Source organism: Dipodomys merriami, unplaced genomic scaffold (genome assembly GCF_024711535.1).
Source record: "Dipodomys merriami isolate MVZ:Mamm:240054 unplaced genomic scaffold, mDipMer1.0.p SCAF_21, whole genome shotgun sequence".
In the NCBI taxonomy this organism is placed as follows: domain Eukaryota; kingdom Metazoa; phylum Chordata; class Mammalia; order Rodentia; family Heteromyidae; genus Dipodomys; species Dipodomys merriami.
The window spans coordinates 16,840,906-16,860,892 of record NW_027203493.1 but is presented as its reverse complement, the minus strand read 5'-3'; the positions used below and the strand labels follow the sequence as shown (position 1 = coordinate 16,860,892).

Sequence of the window (19,987 nt, the reverse complement as noted above, 5' to 3'; positions counted from 1 at the left end):
TCTAATGAAGGTAAAGTCTTCTCCCCAGGGAAAATTAACCACACATCAATATATTTAACAATTCCTTATGTGGGTTTCATCACAAGCACACCCACAAATTCTCTAAGTCAAAATAGCCATAGTTAGTGGTAATGTGTTTGTTACGTGCTGTTACGTGTTGTATTCAATCACATAAACACCCGCTGAACATTCTCATTATCATCTCTAGTCACAAGGTAGAAAATGTGGCTTAGAGGAGCAAAGCAATTTGCCTCCTGAAATTGTAGACTGACTATAGTTAGGTTTTCTTGTAGGTACCAGCATCTCCAAATTCCTTTAGGTGCTCCTGCTTCTGTCTCTCTTTTGTCTTTGTGTTTCCTTAAAAATTCCTTCTTAAATATTTTACATGCCATCTTTCAGCTCTAACCCACTGTTATAATAGAACCCAGTTGATATAGTAGTAAGATGCACTGGGGGTGGGCAAGAAGCATTCTGTCAGCCTCACAAAGCTATAAAATTTGTAAAGAGCAGAGATTGAGTCTAGGATGACCAGGAAACTCATGGCATTCTTGAGATTCCACAACCAACTCTACACAGGCCCAACTTGAAGATATCCTAATCTCAAGTGTTCCTTTCCATCTGAATGGCTTTTTCTAGAGTTCAAAGTCAACTGATACAGTTCTTTTCCAGCCAGTTACAGTAGGTCTTGAGAACACGAGACCTTCAAGGGAGGCTTTGGGAGATGAAACTAAAACTTCAGAAATGATCAATAGCTACCCAAGATAAAGAATATTCCATAAAGAGCCAGGTGGGTTACAGCTGTAAGACCTGAGAGGCTGGTAGGAAAGGGAAAGGCAAAAGCTGCTGTTTAATGGGTACAGAGTCCCCAATTTGCAAGAGGCAGTTCTAGAGATCTGTTGCACAGTATGAGTATTCTTAACATTACTGAACTGTCCACTCAAAACTGACTAAGTTCAGTTGGTCACCAGTAATTCATGCCTATAATCCTAGCTACTCAGAAAAGCTGGGATCTAAGGATTGCAGTTCAAAGCCAACCTGGGCAGAAAAAGTCCACGTGACTCTTATCATCAGTGAACTCCCCAAAATCTGGAAGTAGAGCTGTAGCTCAAGTGGTAGAATGCTAGTCTTGAGCAAAAAAGCTCAGGGACAGCACCCAGGCCCTGAGTTCAAGCCCCAGGACTGGCACCACACACACACACACACACACACACACACACACACACACACACACACACACACACACACACACACACACACACACACACACACACTTACAAAATTGGTTTGTTAAGGTGTTAGGTATTATGCTATGAGTTTGTTCATTTTTTTTAAACCATGGTCTTTAAAAAATACTGAAAAGCCAGGCACCAGTGGCTCATTATGTAATCTTAGCTACTCAGCAGGCTGAGATCTGAGGATCGTGGTTCCAAACAGGAAAATCAATGATACTCTTATCTCCAATAAAAATGACCAAAAAGTCAGCAGTAACTTGAGCTGTGGCTCAAGTGGTATGGCATTAGCACTGAGCAAAAAAAATCCCAGGGACAGAATCCAAGCCCTGAATTCAAGCCCCATTACCAGCAATATATATATCTCATAATATATATAATATGTTATATATTATAATATATATATATATATATATATATATATATATATATATATATAGAGAGAGAGAGAGAGAGAGAGAGAGAGAGACATATGTGTGTGTATAATTGCCTGGGTATAAGTAGTAGGATCTTTGGGGATTATTTTCTCTTTGTGTTTAATTGTTTGCAATAACTAAATACAGTATTATCAGACAAAAACCAGCAGAAACACTTTGCCTTTGAAAAAACTAAGTCAAGTTTAAGAGGCCTAAGGATAAGATTGGGATTATGTATTCATAGAAACTGCCTTGATGAGGTGCTATTTCTGGCTTGAGGTAGCAGGCAAAAAAGGCTCCAGCTGAGCACTAGCTATTCAACTTACGATTATTTTAAAAAAGAATGAGCAAGAGAGATCATCTGAAACATCTGAAACAGTCAAGGTAAAAGACAGATCACTGGACTGAATAAAATCATTTCTTATATTCACTTTCTCTCTCTCTCTCTCTCTCTCTCTCTCTCTCTCTCTTTCTCTGATCTAAACATATAAAATGGTATGGGTATCTCAATGATTCTATTCTAATTTTATGTTGATTTTATCTCCTAAATGTTCTGTCTATTCTAAGAAGGTTCTACAAATTCCCTACTTTTGTAGAGTACGATAGTGAGTTTATCTTTTTTTTAAACCCTTGTTTTTTTGTCTTTAATCATTTCTGAAATCAGAATGAGGCTTGAATCTATAAGTATTTAAACATCTGACTCCATCTGACTCCACTAAAGCTATTTCTAAATCATTACTGAATAATAACACTCATACTAAACCACAAAAGAAATGTTACTCCAAATGCAGTACCTAGAAATTTAGTGCTATCTGGATTAGATTTAAACTTTTGAATATTAGTAAAAAAATAGAACAAGCTCACAAACCCATAATTTTATGGATAATATTATTAAGAACAAGACTGAATTGTAAAAACTGACTTAAAGAAAAATACTGAGAAAATTTTAGTCAAGTGATTTTTCTTCTAAAGACATGGACAAAATCATGAGAGGAAACTGAAGTCACATTGGATGATGAAGGTACAAGAGGCAATGAATCAGGACATGTGTCCTAGCCTGGGGTTGGATTTGGGGTAAAGTGGTTATCCATGCTTGTGAAACCCTATGAATAATTTGCCTTTTCAAGATGGCAGCTGGAGTTATAGAGCTGTGGTGACGGGGGTTAAGGACAGAGAAGGAGGATGTGTTTCCTTCCAAGATTACGTGGAACTCCTCCCTGACTTCCTGCAGGCCATGTCAATTCAAGCAACCCCAGGAAAATGCTTCCTAAGCTTTAAGGATGTCATTCTTGTTATAATAAGTGCTTGTAGCCCAAGACAGCAGGTATTTTAAGAAGCTCATTAGCCACATATGGAAGATAGGAAAATCATCTATACATTATCAAGAGCAGGTGGCCGTCAAGAAAAACCTCTGAGGAAGAAATGCCATGGAACAAAAGAAGTACGTGCTGGAGCTGACAGAACAGTTTTGACTTGAACACAGACGGGTAAGTGTCTCCATGAATTCCTCAGCCAGGACTAATAGCTAAAATTACCAGCTTAAACTATTTCCCAAGCTCACTCTCTGAAGTGCTATAAATGGAAACAGTTATAAATCCCCCCCCCAATAAAGTGTTTGCATTCTTCTTTCTAAGACACAAGAGACTAACACTCATTTAAGACCAACTGAGGAAAAATAGCCTTTACAGCCACTGTGCAAATCTCTCCAAACCTTCGTGTGGAGTGGAGTGTGTGGGCTTCCCACACACAGGAGAGATGGGGTCTGCCATTATGTGTGCATATGAATGAGGCTCAAATCGAAGCCAATGCTACAGTCATCCCCAGGGAAACTGGCTAAGTGTTCATAACAGCCTGAGAACTTTGGGAATTAGAGGACAATAGTATCTTTTTCTAATTGGATCAGAATCAGCTTTGATGTCTTCATCCCAAATGGACCAGGCCTGTGGCCTCACACAGGGATGAGGGCTCTATAAACACATGGGCAGCCTGGGAGAGGCAGCTGGAGACCCCTCTGTCAGCAGGGCACCTGGGATGAGCACCAGGCAGTTCTATTCTGGACAATGAGAGAGTAGGGCAGGGAGGGCCCAAAACTACATGTTCCTCTTACTGGTCTTGCTTATGTTTATTTTTATGGTTATTAGTTAATATAAATGAATGGAGCAGAGCAGTTTGAAAAGAAATATCTCTGCTTGCAGCTAATAAGAGTTTCTGTTCTGTTTAAAGACCTTAAAGTGGCTTACACAACTAATACAATGGTGCTATTTAAAAGGACGCATGAGGAATCTGAACTCAACTATTTACACTTTGAAAACACCAGCCATATATATTAATTTGCTCAATTTATTTACTACATCTACTGAGCTGGGGAAGGGAGGACCAAGTCTTAAGTAGACCTTAAATCAAGCACATATTTCAGTCTGCCTGTGACTTGGCTTAGTCCATTGGATGGAAGGTAGAATTATTTCTCTGCCTCCTGTAACCCCCTCCCTCCATAGTAATGAAGAAAAACCACAGTGTTCTTGGGGAATATTTAGCAAGGACTCCCTGGAAGTTTCTAAAACAGCTGCAGAGCTATATGCCTTGTGTTACAAAAATGATCTTTCTTTCCCTGCAAATTGGTAAAATGTTGGCCTCCACCTGCAAACAGCCAGTTTCTTTGGGAATTCTTTTTGCCACAGTCTCTGAAGATGGTAGCCTGACCAGGGCACTGATTACTACCCTGGACAAAAACCAGCCAGCCAGTCATTGTCTTTACTGGCTGAGATGTCCATGCAACAAATATTGAAGCAATACTGCCTCTGTGCCAGGACATGAGGTGTGAAGCAGACAGAAGTCTAGCCTTCAGGATCTTATGAGAAGCACATGCAGAAAGCTCTTGTCAGGAGGAAGAAAAATGAGCAGGGAAATTGGATAGAAAGAGATTGGAAGACTGAGCTCCCTCATAAGAGGTCAGGGCGGGCTTCCTGGAGAGGTAAAACCTGTACTAAGGAAGGGGGCTTGCAATGGGCCACCTGGGTGAAACACGCAGTGGACACACATTTCTAAGGGATGGTCATAAAAGAATCATCCAGGAAGACAGGAGCCAAATCACAAACACTCGGAGTTTTATGCTAAATGTCATAAGAAGTCTTTGGAGTGAAGGGGCACCTAGTTAAGATTTGCAGATTTTGAAGTGATGTCACAAATGCAGTGTACACTTAAACTGCTTTGTTAAAGGGCAAAAATTTACATAACCTAACATTAAAATTAGTAAGGGAAGAGGGCACGTGAGAATGTTGAAAGGGGCGACAGTGATCAAGATGCACCGTATTCATACACTGCTTTGGTGAATGGCAATTCTTTTGTACAACTACTTTGAGATAATAAGAATATTCAAAAATCCCCTACAAGAGCTGGATCTGGTTTTCCAGAGAATGAGAACAGGGGCAGGGGGACAGATTAGGAAGGTGGTGGGTGCGGTGAGGGAGGAGGACAGTGACTGGAATGATAGCAGTGGAAATAGTGGGTTTCCAAGAGTCCTGTGGCTGGCTGATGATTGGGTATGAGGTGTAAGACAGAAGAGTTGAGAACAGCTGTGGGGGGGGTAGGGGGGTGGGTTGTGCAGTACATTATGTCATTTAAATGGAGAACTTGGGGGAGAAGTTGAGGAGGTGAACCCATGACTCAGTTTGGGGCTTATGACACTAATGGAGACACGAGGAGGTGAGGAAGGGCAATGTGAGAGTGAGGCCGACCCAGGGCCTGGCTGGGATGAAGAGCAGGTCCTGTGTGGAGTGGAGCCAGCCCAGGGCAGCGCCTGAGAGCTCTCTCAGCACTCAAGAAAACTTGGGAAAGGACTAAGGAGGATGAGAAGCCAGGGAGGAGAGGGCTGCAGGATGGGAGGCTAGCTGTGCTCCGTTCAGCTGAGACATTCTCCCAAGATATGTGTTTACTCATGTTTGCGGGGTGGGGGAGAAGGGTAAGGGTAAAGCTAACACTTGGGGATCTTCATGAGGATACATGGAAACATTCTGTTTCATTCTCCCAACTTTCTCTAAATCTGAAATTCTGCCCAAATGAATGTTGAAAGAAAACTAGAACGTTCTTGGGAGACCCATCAGATGAAAAACTGAGAAGCAAACACTGATTCTGATGTCACAAAACTTGATACAGATGGAGACTCCCAACCCTGATGCACTCCAACATCCAAAACTTTTTAAGTGTTAACATAATGTACAAGTGGAGAATCCCGCACCGGACCTCATGAGACAAGCTGAATGAAGTCAAAATTGTAGGAGCGCTAATAATGTTATATAAAATAACCTTCAGGCTATAAGGAAGATACATGAATTTCATGTTTTGATTTGGGTCCCATCTCTAAGATAGCTCATTATGTAGATGAAAGTATTCCAAAATTTAGGGGAGAAAGTCTGAAACTTCTAATACTTATAAATACCGAAGTTGCCTGGCACTAGTGGCTCATGCTTGTAATCCTGCCTACACGGGAGGCTGAGATCTGAGGATCACAGTTCAAAGCCAGCCCAGGCAGGAAAGTCCATGAGACTCTTTTTTTTTTTGTTGTTGTTGTTGTTGTTTTAAAGCAAAACATTTATTGTATGGCTAGTTTTTTAAATTCTCAAGATGAACTGGATGCTGCAACAGCTGCTCTCTTAGGTTTAGGTGTGTTCCTTCATGGAATCCATGCCTGAATCTGTGATAGACAATTTTTAGGTGCCTCATCCGACCTGTCCCGGTAGTATTTCATCTCTTAGCCTTGGCACTCCAGTTATACTTTCTCTTGTGTTTTGCAGGGTAGCCACATTTGCCACACGTCGACTTCTGAAGGTGGTAGGCCTTAGAACCGCAGCGGCGGCACAAGGTGTGCGTCTTATTGCGACACTTTCCAAAGGATGACGTTCCCTTCGTCATCTTGCCTCTGCCTCCGAGACCAAAGAGGCCGGAAGAGCCCATGAGACTCTTATCTCCAATAAACCACCAGGAAACCGGAAGTGGTGCTGTGGCTCAAAGTGGTGGAGTGCTAGCCATGAGCAAAAATGCTCAAGGACAGTACGGGGCCCTTAGTTCAAGTCCCACAACCAACTAGCCAACTAACTAACTACTAAATAACAAAAGTTTATGTCTACAATTTTGAGATCAGACTTATACCAACTCTGTTGGTTTCTAGTGAGGACCCTCTCCCACATGGCAGAAACAGGGCTAGAGACCCCAGGGTCCTTAGATAGGGGTACTGATCCCATCAAGCTCTACTCCTATGACCTAACTATCTGCAGAAGGCTCCACCTCCCAATACCACCGAACTGGGGAACAGATTCCACCCCATGAAATTTGGTGGTGGCAGGGCACAAAGCATTCAGTGGTTAACAGGCCATTCATGTCAAAGCAAAGCCACTTGGCACTGTGCATGCTTCCTTTTCTCCAGCCACAATGAACTATATGGGCAACAACAGCACCCTGAGGGCAGTGCTGGTTTAACCAAGGCTAGGATTTTCCAGAAAGGAAGAGAGAGTGAAGTGTGTAGCACTGTGATGGACTGTAGAATCTCAGATGGGTAGGGAGAGAAGAAAAGAGCAATGGGCAGTAGGTGGTCCCTCTGGGTGGAGGAATCACTAGAGTCAGGACCAAGAGAAGTAAACTGGGGTCAGAGAGGAGTCTTATGGTTATTTCAGAAACAATGCAGTTATTGATCATGAAGAGGCTCAATGGATACTTGGAAAGCAGGGGGCTAAAGTTAGGTACAGGTCAAAGCCACTAGCAACAAGGGGGTCAACAGCTGAGAGACCAGTGTTCTCTGTGGATACAATGTTGGGGAGGAGGAAGGAGTAATGATTGAGAGACAGGTAATGGGCAGGGCTAAGGAAAGGTGCAGACAGCGGTGAGAGTCTAAAGATCTGAGCTTTCCTAAAATAAGACTAGCAGACTGAGGGGAAAAGGATGGAAAAAGTGATACTGATCAAGACGCATTGCACTTATAAACTGATTTTGCTGAAATGAGATCTCTTTGTATAACCATTTAAAGATAATAATAATAATAATAGAATAGCAGGTTACATAATCTCAAGCATTGTGTGCTTCATAGGAACTACTTTTTTTTTGTTGCAAAAGGGGGAGAGTAGGGGAAAAGGTATGCTGTATGAAAATGGCAATAAGGAGTAGTCTGACTCATATCCTGGCCATAAAACAGTAAAATAGGGCCAGGACAGCTATGTCCTCCAGAGAATGCAACCAGGTTTTAGTTATAGCAAAAAAGAGAGGGAAATTTTTTTTCTTTTTTTTTTTAATTTTTCTTTTTTTTATTGTGAAAATACTGTACAGAGGGGTTACAATTACATGGGCAAGATAGTGAGTACATTTCTTATCAAGCATTCTAGCCTCCTCCTTTGTTTACCCTTCCTATCCCTTTCCATCCTCTCTTCCCCCCGACCCAATCCCCCCCCCCAAGTTGTAAAGTTCATTTTCGACATGACAACTTGTACTTCTCATTGTTGCAACAGGTCCACCTGTATCCTTATTTAAAGGACTTGTTTTTCCCCTTCCCCTCCACAAATTATACCGACATCAAATACAGTGAAAGCAGGGGTTATACTGTGGGGGAGGGACATACAAAGCAACAAAGAAATAATCTTATAATTGCGTTAGAAACAAATGCATGAAAGAAAAAAAACATTTAAAATGCATATCTTAGGGTTCATTTTCCTAACATCACCTTATCTGACGTTTAAAACTTTATTTTTTTAAAAAAGGTCCAACTTCTGGATAACTCTGACCTACTCCAAGACCTGAAAGAACTTCTCGCCATATCATACTTGTGGATATATGGAGGGGGTGGGGGGGGGTAGGGAGGGGTGATGAGCACACCAGTCCTGGGACTTGAACCTAGGGCCTGGGTACTTACTGTCTCTGAGCTATTTTGCTCAAGGCTAGAGCTCTACTACTTGAGCCATAGTTCCACTTCTGGCTTTTTGGTGATTAATTGGAGATAAGAGTTTCATGGACTTTCCTACTGGCTAGGAACAGTGATGCTCAGATCTCAGCCTCTGAGTAGCTAGGTATGAGCCACCAGTACCCAGCTTACTTATGGGTCTTAAGGTAACATTTGTCATAGGCCTGGGGTTTAATTGAGGGTATTCTTGGTATATGCTAGGCAGGTGATCTATCACTGTGGAGAGCTTCACTCATAGCCCAAGAACTAGCTGCTAAAGGTATTTCACTAAGGAAAACCGATTCTATCTTAGCCCTTTATACACGCATCCCTTTTATAGCTCTGCTCCCTAGCTCCTCCCTGGCACACGGCAGGCAGGCGTTCCATGAGATTATAAATGAATTTGCTCTTTCTTAAAGGTCCCTTGCCTCTCTTTAGCCTTTGTACCTGTTTGTTCTTGCTCCAACCTTTTCTACTACATATTTTAAAAGTGGTTAGCTGGAAGAAGGCCAGCCAAGTCCTGGCTAACTTTTTCTCATGTGCTTTGGCATAGAATATCCTACAAACATACCATGCTGATGAGTTTTCAAGTTGAGTATGAATAGGCAATTTACCTAGTCCTTGTCATCTCCCTTAGACTCGGGGCTTTGCTCCAATGTGTCTTCCCCAACACTCACGTGTAGATGGTGAGATAGTATTAAGAGGGAAGGGCTCTGAGGGGTGAATCGGACATGAGGGCCCCCTCCTTGTGGTCTTCATCAAAAAGGCACTGAACAGCTTTAAGGTGAGCCTGTTCTTTGGCCTTCTATCACACAAAGACATGGACTTTTCTTCATTTATGTCGGTCATGGGGCTTCAACTCAGGGCCTGGTGCTATCCTTGAGCAATTTTACTCAAGGCTAGCACTCTACCACTTTAAGCCACTTCTGGTTTTCTGGTGGTTAATTGGAAATAAGAGTCTCATAATAGTTTCATTTTCCTGCCTGGGCTGTCTTTGAACCCTGATCCCCAGAGCTCAGCTTCCAAAGTATCTAGGATTACAGGTGTGAGCCACAGGTACCTGGCACAGTCTTCCTTTTCTAGAAAGGATGTAGCTCTCATCAGACAACCAAATCTGCTGGCACCTTAATCTTGAACTTCTCAGTCCCCTATGATGAAAGAACTTCAAAAATTACCCAGTCTCAGGTATTCTATTACAGCAGCATAAGCAGACTAAATGATTTGCCCAAGATCGCACATGGCAGGTAGGAAACACAACCAGATCCCAGGACCATTGGCTATAACCACTCCAGTCTATATCATAAAATGTATGTCCCACAGTTCATTGCAAACTACCAAACAGACTCAATCTGTCCTGGAATATGCTTAGCATAAAATTCAGAACTGAATTTCTACCAAGGAAGCATAGACAATGACAGAAAGAAAAACGGTAGGAATAGGGGGGTGAGGAATCTCATTTCTCTTTTTTCTTTGAAACCAAGTTCTTTAAAAAGCCATTTCATATTAGGATCTTCCCATAAAGCAAAACAAAGCACCATTAGGTTTGGAAACACCAAAGCAAAAAATGTTAGTGTTTGCTATGTTTCTTTGGGCCTCGGTACAGAAGCTTAAATTACTAAAGGTCCCTGTTCTAATTTTATCCTTGCTACTTCTCTTCACCCTCTTTCAAATTCCGGCCCTTGAACGGTTTGAGTGATTGAAGATACAGCTTAAGGTTTCATAGGAGCTTTTCAGGGACATCTGCATTAATCCTTTGCTTTGTGCAATGTAGAAAACATTAAGCAAAGTTGTCTGAAGTTAAAATATGTACTTAATTCCCACTACAGGGGATGGATCTTTTTAGCAGATGGGTTTGTTTTTTTTTTTTCCAGGAATGGCTGGTGATTGCAAGAAGAAGAACTAAAAGAATCAAAGTCAGAGCAGGTAAGGAGGATGGAATGGGCAGGGGTTTGGATGGGGAGGTAGGAATGGCATATCAATTAAAGTTCCAGACTGTTGCTTATGAAAAATAAGCTGTCTTTGGATCATTTCTGGAACACAGCTATGCATGGTGGTCATGGACCAAAGAAAATGAACCCAAATTGATGTTAAAAAAATAAATCATTTAAGTAAGACATTCCTCTGATGTTTAAGCCAAGACTTCCAAGGGTATCAGGTTTCTTGTTTGGAGGCGCTGTTTGGGAATTCGTGACAGTGTACTCCTCATAGAAAACAATGAAGGCAGTTGTTTGCAAAGCCAGTGGAGGCGGTAGGCACGTGGGCCGTACCGCCCATCTTGCTCCACCAAGGACTGGCAGCCCATGGGTCCTAATGGGACATTTCAGGCTAGCACATGAACCCTGCATGATACCTCTTGGAGGGGAATAGACCTTATCATTTGTTAGCTGCCCTTTTTCCCCTGGGTTCAAAATGACAGCAGCTACACTTGGGGCCCTTACTTATATCAAGAGCATTTGATTTGCTCACCTGGGGCTCCCATTCTGCCTTGCTTCTGCGCTGGAAATAAAAGGGCTACAAAAGAAGAGGGCACCCAAGGTCTACCACTTACTGGCCCTAAGAACTACATCAGTTCCTTACCCTCATGGCACTCTCAGTTTCGTCTCTGTAAAATGGGAAGAAGGTTGCTGTTTGTTTCACAAAGCCCTAGGGAAGACTGAGTGAGACAGGAACAAAGCAGGTGGCACAGTGCGGGACCCTGGGTCAGAGCTCCCTGCCTCCTAGCCATGGTGGAGGTGAAGAGTGGAAATATCTTTAAGGTAAGGAAGGAGTCTCTTTGTGGCCCTTAACAATGCATTGTTTTCATTTCAAGGAGCCCGTTTTTTTTTACAGGCTGCTGAATGTAACTGCCATGCTAGCTCAGCATGAATACCCTCCATTAAGAATCATGTCACACCCTAGCCTCGCAAGTTGTGGAAACCCAAATCAGACTGTATTCAGCTTTGGGGAGTGGGAGACATACTGAAACCTTTTCAATTTCCAAAGCCATGATCAGAACGAAATGTTCTCACATCAGGCATTTCACAGTTTAGAATTCAATTACAAAACCCTACCATTTAGCTTGTTAGGCTGCCTGCTCCACCCCTGAAAGAGTGATAAAAGACGGTCTCTGCAGCCAGGCTACAAGTTCCAGTGCCATAAATCACCAGTTATCGGATGGAGTAGAACTCATTAATATAAACGAGAAGCCTGAAAGGCAGCCATTACCATGTTATTAATTTGTTTGACGCTTTAAAGCATGGCAAGAGTGAAAACAGTCAGGCTGGACAACACTGCATCTTGTACCGAAGAGTGAACTGGTCCCATCAATTTTTGTCTTCCACTTGCTAAATGTAATTGGGTATAAGCAGAACTCATACCTTTCCTGTTAGGTGTTTTTTTTCTTTTGCATCTTCTGTGTTTTTCAAAGAAGAAAAGGGGGGAGGGGGACAATCTCAAAGTCTTGGTACTCAAAAAAATAGCCAAGGAAAAGAGATTTTGAGGTGGGGCAATCTGTTAAAGACGACAAATCATACTTCCACCCTCTGTTTTCTTTCCTTACCTCTGCCTTTTTTTCTGTCTGTTTTTCATGAAATAAATGGGAACCATAAATTCTTTTCCAGTTGGGTTGACTTTATTTATATATCCCTCATCAATCCAGTTGATTGGAGCAAGGGATGGGAGTGGGGGAGTTCAGTCAATCTGGGTGGGTAGATAGATTGTCTTCAACCTTTGCTAGTAACAAGGGGCCAGAGGAAAGGCTGAAAATGTTGACTTTTCTTTTTTAAGGTCTTGAATTTTTCTATTCAGCTGCAGGACATTTCAGAAGTTAGATGCACTGTCATTGTACCTTGAGGTCACAAGCTGCAGGCACTTCTGTGACTGGAAGGCCTTCTAGCCACTCCCACAGCTGTTAGGGCAAACAGACTCAAATCCTTGTTGGGTTCTTATATCATCCTTGCTACCTGAGTCACATGTCATGAAGTAAGTCAGAGAAGAGCTGCCTATGTGCTCTCAAGCAGACTTCTCTTCCCTCCCTCCCTCCCTCCCTTCCTCCCTCCCTTCTTCCCTCCCTTCCTCCCTCCTTTCCTTCCTCCCTCTCTCCATCACTCCCTCATTTCCTTCCTTCCTTTCCCTCTCTCTCTTTCTTCCTTCCTTTCTGGCAGTTACTGCTGTTTAAAGAGCACTATCCTCAGGCATCAAGTGAATAGAAGAAAAGGACTGTGTTCTCTGATACTGAGACTGCAGATAAAATGGAACTGGATCTTCTAAATGATCACTTGAGTCTTCAAGATTTTTTTCTTTTTAAGTCCCAATCAATGGACATGTAATTTTCCTGCCTGACAAAGCTAGCATAAACAACAAGTCTACATAAAATGGTGTCATCCACCAGCAATGCATGAAGGCTTGGTCTCAAGTTGAAAGAAAGATCTGAGTGTAGTATGCTGGGCACACCTGGAATCCTAGCATTCAAATGACAAAATCAGAAGGATCACGGGTTTGAGGCCAGCTTGAGATACTCTGTTCCCTCCCAAAATTTAAGAAAGATGAAGGAAATGCTAATGAACCACTGCCTAAATGCTAATACATTCAACTTTAGCATTACCCTCTGAGTACATAGAATGTTTGAGTTTCTCTTCAATACAGACCCTCATTATGTACTATTTAAAAATAATGCATGCTCGAGGTAGAGTGTTGGGACATGTAAAAGAAAACACATGCATTTTAACTCCCCTGAGATACTAATTTCTAGAAATAAAATATGTACTGATGTTTGGGTAGAACTGGATCATAGCATATACATACGTATACAATGCATCTTGATCAATATCACCCCTTTCTCATCATTCTCTCCATTTCTCCCAACCCCACCAATCTCCATTTTCCCAGAAAGATGCAATTTTTAGTGAGGCTACATAAATTTTTACTATATTCTAAAGTGCTATGATGTAAGAATGGGCACAGGCTTTTAACTTCTCTCTGGCATCTCTACTAAACTCAAACTTATAGCTACCTATCTGAAACCCATCACTAGACAAGATACAGGCCCATCAAGGTATATTCTCCTAGTAGAAGTTCCTGCAGAGAAGATCTCTGGCATGCGAAGGCCTGTTGTTTCCCAAATTAAGAGGTCAGAAGAGCTCAAGGGTACTGAAACTGGAAATCAAGGACCCATTGTTTCCTTTGCTGGCCACTGCTGGTCATCGGGCTGAGGCCCTTCACTGATTCAGTGTTTGTAGAAACACCTTGGAGCAGCAGGTGAAGCAAGATGTCTCTATGATCTCATTCAAGGGAAGGAACCTCACACCCACATAGGCATGACCTCTTTACCCAAAGACCCAGTCAGAAGGCAGCTGGGAAATTCCTATTTATTACCCGGAAGGCATGGAGGATTCACCAGGAGCTGTGGGCTATTGTGGGTGAGTCTCCTTGTAAATAGCAACTCTATATGGGTTGCTGAGGCTGGTAGGGTTAAGATCAGACCTTGACAAGACATCTCCAAAGAAAATTCCTGACTCTGGCAAGTTGATTTCTGATGCATTTCATGCTCAACATTCTTTGGGTCTTTGTCTTATAGCAGAGGACCCAAAACACTTGCTTAGGTTGGAATCAAATGAAAAGACTACAGAATTAGCATCCTCCACCCTCCCCATAGCACTGCCGGCTTTGTGGTACTTTGGCAGACAGGAGTGGTCTGCTCACAATGTGGTCCAGAAAGAGGTGTAAAGGTCATTTACTTCACTGAGCACTTCCTGGGAGCTGCCCCTAACCCTGCCTGGGCCAGCCAACACACCTTCCTAGTGTTTTCTAAGGCCACCTCCCATTTTTATTAACCCATGTTAATAAAAGCCTGTTTTACTTTACACTCAGAAACAGCTTCACCCCAAGGCAGTCATGAATGGCACTGCGTGGTGCTTCCTACCCCGAGGAAGAAGACATCCAATGTTTTCTTTAACTGCCAACTCTTAATACACGCTCTCTATCCTATAGGTAGCACTGTACATTTCACTGAGATGAAAAGAATATAGGACGGCTTAGGTAGAACTAGGTACCATCACTAACAAGCACTTCCTATAAACAAACTCTGACTCTGCCAACCTATGAGGGAAGTATGATTCCCAAACAACAACAATCGCAGCAACAAAAACGCTGGACACTGAGAAGTCAAAGGATTTGTCCATAGATACGTAACTAGGAAGTGGTGGGATTAGGATTTGAACTCAGGCAGTTCAGCTATAGCGGGCTCGTAACCAATCATCAGGCCAGAGTGTAGGGGATTTCTGCTGCCACTCTGCCAAAGAGGCTAGGCCTCAGAGACAAGGGGTGAAGGGAGCATGACTGTGGGTTCCCTCTGCCAGCCTCAGGTCCCAGGGTACTTGATGGGCCATTAAGGAATTTTCTTATTTCAATTTCATCTTCATATTTCATTCTAGTTCCTGTTTATACTGCCATAGGCAACTCCTGTCACTCGTGTTGACATCAGAGCCCAGCACCTGACTTAGGACAAGCTGTTTGGCGCCACATCTGGAGCAACATATCAAGGTAGATAATCAGCTTTCACAGCAGGGCTAGAAGAAGACCTAGCATCCCCGGGCTGAAAACCCAAACTTTAAGCTGAGTGTCCATGCTAACCTCACCAGCACATACCCAAGAGACCGTGCGTGGGGCCACATGGTAACTGTGGGCAGTGCTTTTCATGAAGGGTGACAACTGTTTGGGACAAGTTGAGTCTTTCATGCACACCTTTACTCTCACACTAACACTTCTCTCCTCCAACAAGAAACCCTTGCAGTTGAAAACATCTAAGAAAACACCGGACATTCATGAAGGCACTATGGGGTGGGAAGGTGGGGAATAGTAACGCTGTGGACCTCTTTCTCAGCAAACTGAAGAATCTGGTCCATGGAGCAGTTGTTAAGGTCCATGGAGCAGTTGTTAAGGTCATGCCTTTGTAGCAGAAAATAATCTTGTGCTTGTAAAACTGTATCACAGAGGGGTCAAGTGCCGGAAATGTACCAAGGAAGGAATAGGAGGAGAAAGAGCTGGTGGCTCAGTGTATTTCATTCAAGGTGATTTTTATCTTCAGAGAAACAACTAAGAGGGAACAAAGGGAGAATTATACTCTCCCTCCCTTTACAACCTTGCCTTTCAAAAATGGTCAAATTTAGCTAGGTGCTGGTGGCTCAAGACTATAATCCTAGCTCTAGCTAGTTAGGATGCTAAGATCTGGAGGACTGAGACTCAAGACCAGTTCAGGCAGAAAAGGCCATGATACTCTGTCTCCAAAATAATCAGCAATAAGCAGGGCTGGAGGCATGCTCAAAGTGGTAGAGCACCAGCTGAGTACACAAGCTGAGCAATTATGAGGCCTCAAGTTCAACCCCACTATTTCCAAATAAATAAAAAAAGAAAGACAAGAACATGTTTAAACTTCCAGAGAAAGTATAGTACAATGAATATTCAAAGCCTAGATTCATGAAGATTCATTCATTTGCCACATATCATTCTTCCCATTTTATTTTATTTTTTTCTAACTGATTCAAAAGTTGTGGGCATGTAGTTTCCTTTAGCAACATTTCAGCAGGTTTCACTCTTCTATAACATCTCCATTCTCAAGACAGTGAACAGTGACACAGTAATGTAATCTAATATCCATCTGCATCATTATTTTCATTTATAATTGTTTGGAGTCAGCAAAACCTCCATGAAATAGGATGATGCAAACATGGACTCAACTGATTAGTAAGAAAAATAATTCCAAACGGTACCAAAGTTGGCTGTCTAAGAACAGCCCAGTGAATAAAACTTATCCTTTCATATGACAATGAAATACTTCCAAGGCCTCAGAGCTTGGACTCTAAACTCATTTCCTCATTATGCAACTCTGTGGTCTTGCTCAGTGCATGTGGCAGTGCAGCCGCATGTCTGGGAGATTGTTTTGAGAAACACACGTGGCTATGCTGCATTCTTGCTTTTGGTCATGCAGTAAAGCATTTCTGGTTTAGGAGAAGAGAGACTGGCAGGTGAGCTATTTCCTTCACTGATTGTATTGTTTTACTCTCTATAAACAATTATTACTTTACAACTCTCAGAGTTATTTAGGAAATTCTGCTACCAGCTGTCCTGATGAGTTCAACACATGACCATACTTAAAAGTGCCTAATGATTGAACTGATGATGGCTTACTTGGTTTTCTAGTCAAGCAATCCATGAGCTAGAAGCTTGTTCACTGAGGGGACTTAAAAAAAAAAGAAGTTAAAACTTCAAGATGGTCTTGGTACCAGTGGTTCATGCCTGTAAACCTAGCTACTCAGGGGGCTGAGATCTGAGAATCATGATTCAAAACCAGCCTGGGCAGGAAAGTCCGTGAGACTCTTACCTGGAAGTGGTGCTGTGGTTCAAAGTGGTAGAGTACTAGCCTTGAGTGAAAAGCTCAGGGACAGCGCCCAGGCCCTGAGTTCAAGACTCACGACAAAGAAAGAAAGAAAGAAAGAAAGAAAGAAAGAAAGAAAGAAAGAAAGAAAGAAAGAAAGAAAGAAAGAAAGAAAGAAAGAAAGAAAGAAAGAAAGAAGGGAGGGAGGGAGGGAGGGAGGGAGGGAGGGAGAGAGGGAGGGAGGGTGAGAAAGGAGGAAGGAAGGGAGAGAGAGAAAGAAAGAGAGGGAGAGAGGGAGGGAGAGAGGATGGGAGAGAAAGAGGATGGGAGGGAGGAAGGAAGGAAGGAAAGAAAAGAACATAACTTCTACAAGGCTCTAATCCCTGAATGTACCCCTCATCCTGGCTCAAGCCACTGTCACCTAGTGTCCAAAGGTATTACTCATGGTCTACCAGCCCTTTTGCTATTAGGAGAGCTGGCCAATAGCAACCTGTGCTCACAGGGTTGAGAGAGGACAACAGTCCCGAACTCCATCACATCTCTAAAATGAGAATGGAGCATTCTCTTAACCAGATCAGGTACATCCCATCTCCTCATAAGCACAGAACTGTTACCCTGGCCTCCTAAAGCTCTCAGAGAACACAAGTCTTCATCCATCAGCTCCCATTTCTTGAGCAATCTCCACCGTCTCAAACACAGCCAACAACAGTCAGGAAGTGAAGAAAGAGGGTGTGCTGTCAACAGAAATGCCACGGACACAAATCACGGCCCTCCCGGGAGAAATCTGTGGATCTCAAACCACAGACTTCCTTCCACACACACTTTAAAGATGGTCATTTCCTTGAAGACACAAACTGCTTTCTTGGTCTGTTTTCCTTATCACCACTGGTTATGAGTCTGGCATTCCAGTCAGCTGAGTTTTTAAGAGTCACAAGATGGTGGGGCGAAGAAGGTGGGTGTTATGGAATCAGGCAGGTAACTTAAATTTGTCTGAGTCTCAAATTCCTTATATTTAAAATACAGTCTGTTTACACTTCCTTGAAAAACGACACACTGAAAAGTTGCAAGGCACACAGAAATCTAGAGCCAGACTGCCTGAGATGGAACCTTAGTCCGGCCCCCATCATGCTCCGTGACCTTGGGCAAGTTACTTCACTTCTCTGTGCTTCGGTTCACTCATCTTCAAGATAAGAATATTATGGTGGTGAGGGTTCTATGAGGGAACAGACAATGAACTTAGCAAGCCATCAGTGGCTACTCATGATCATGAATCATTACTATTTGTATCCTCCCCGGCCTACCACTCAACACATAACAGGTGCTCCAAAGAAATCTACTGGCAGAAAGAAGTTGGTTCATTTTGTTTCTCTGACCACAGCTTGTTTGAAGCCACAATGAATGATGGCTGTCAGCATTAGAGGCACTTTAAAAATCTTGCAAAAATAGAAAGCCGGCAGAGAGACTGAATATGACCGTGTAGGGCCATTTACTGTCAAGGGCAACATCGTGTCATTCTCTGAGCACACCATGTTGAAAGACTATTCCCAGGATGACCTTGAGTCATGAATGACACTCTCTTATCTGTTTAGCTCACAGATGAAGAAAATAGGGAATTGTGTGAAACACTTCATTGCTTCAGCTCTGGTTAAGGTTTTGCTGTACAAAGTTCTGTCCAGCCCTTACTTGGAGAGCTATCATCCTGGCAGACTCAGTCTCTATAGTCTGAGTTGACCCTGTAGAGGGTGCAGATAAACTGTGAGGCCAAGCAAGCCTGAACTTCAGATAACTCTGGTTCCTTCCTACCCTGGGTGGCGGGTCTATGAATGTAGCTGCTCTAGACATGGGCACAGTAGCTATAGTCAGCTGTGATCACTATCTCTTTCCATGCGCATTGACCACATGGCCTCAGGCATCAGGTGGGTGTTTCTGGGATAGGGGTGAAGGGAAGCGGAGTTGACACATAGCTGGGTTAAATGGCTGGCAGTCAGAGTCACATAGAGCTAGTATGACGCTGGCCTGCCTGGTGTGCCAACATCATCCAAAAGAACTCCTGTTGATAAATGTGTCCTGACCCAAGTGTGCAGAACTGGAGGACTTAGCGTAGTGTGGGCTTTTGTGCTTGGCACCAGGGGCAGATGAAGAGCAGAGGAGAAACAAGGCTTGAAACATGCAGAAAGGAGCCAATCTGTGGGACATTCTTCCAAATTTCACAGGATATCATTGAAAAAAAAAAAAGGTGATCACAGTTTCCTCATATTTGCAATAATACTTGACATCATCAGTAATGAATTACCAAGCTAAAACACTTTTCTAAATAATTGGTGATAAAAGCCAAGGATCGACTTTTGTTTATCTGTTTTACATGGTATTCTTCCTTTAGAAAGTAATGTCGTTGCTGGCATGATGGCTCACATCTATATCTTAGCTTCTCAGGAGATTGAGATCTGAAGGACTACAGTTTGAAGCCAGCCAGAGAAGAAAAACTCATAAGACTCAATCTCCCAAAGAACCAGCAAAATTTCAGGCTAGATATGTGGCTAAAGATGTAGAGTACCATGTACAAGGTCCTGAGTTCAAACTCATTGTCAGGGGAAGGGGGGGAAACATTATTGAAGCAAGTCAGAAGTTCATAAAATAATTTTTCTGAATTTTGTGGTACTTCTCAGCTTCTTTAAAATGCTCTGAATTGAGGCTAGGTGCTGGTGGCTCATAACTATAATCCTAGCTACTCAGGAGGCTGAGACCTGATGATAGTAATTCAAAGCCAGCCCAGGCAGGAAAGTCTGTGAGACTCTTTTTTATTTTTTGGGGGGGTCAGGTCTGGGGCCTGAACTCTGGGCCTGGGCGCTGTCTGTCCCTCAGCTCTTCAGCTCAAGGCTAGCGCTCTACCACTTGAACCACAGCGCCACTTCCGGCTTTTTTCTTTTTGCTTATGTGGTGCTGAGGAATCGAACCCAGGGCCTCAGGCATGCAAGGCAAGCGCTCAATCACTGAGCCACCTTCCCAGCCCTCCTGTGAGACTCTTATCTCCAATTAACCACCAGAAAACTGGAAGTGGAGCTGTGGCATAAAG

General features: G+C 42.9%; 1 protein-coding gene and 1 pseudogene across 1 annotated transcript in view; both read right to left on the bottom strand.

Moving 5' to 3' along the window:
• Positions 1-19,987, bottom strand: part of Abtb2 (ankyrin repeat and BTB domain containing 2) — a 166,087-nt gene that overhangs the window by 106,756 nt on the left and 39,344 nt on the right. The gene's annotated exons all lie outside the window — the stretch shown is intronic.
• Positions 5,932-8,011, bottom strand: LOC138833996 (large ribosomal subunit protein eL37 pseudogene; annotated as a pseudogene).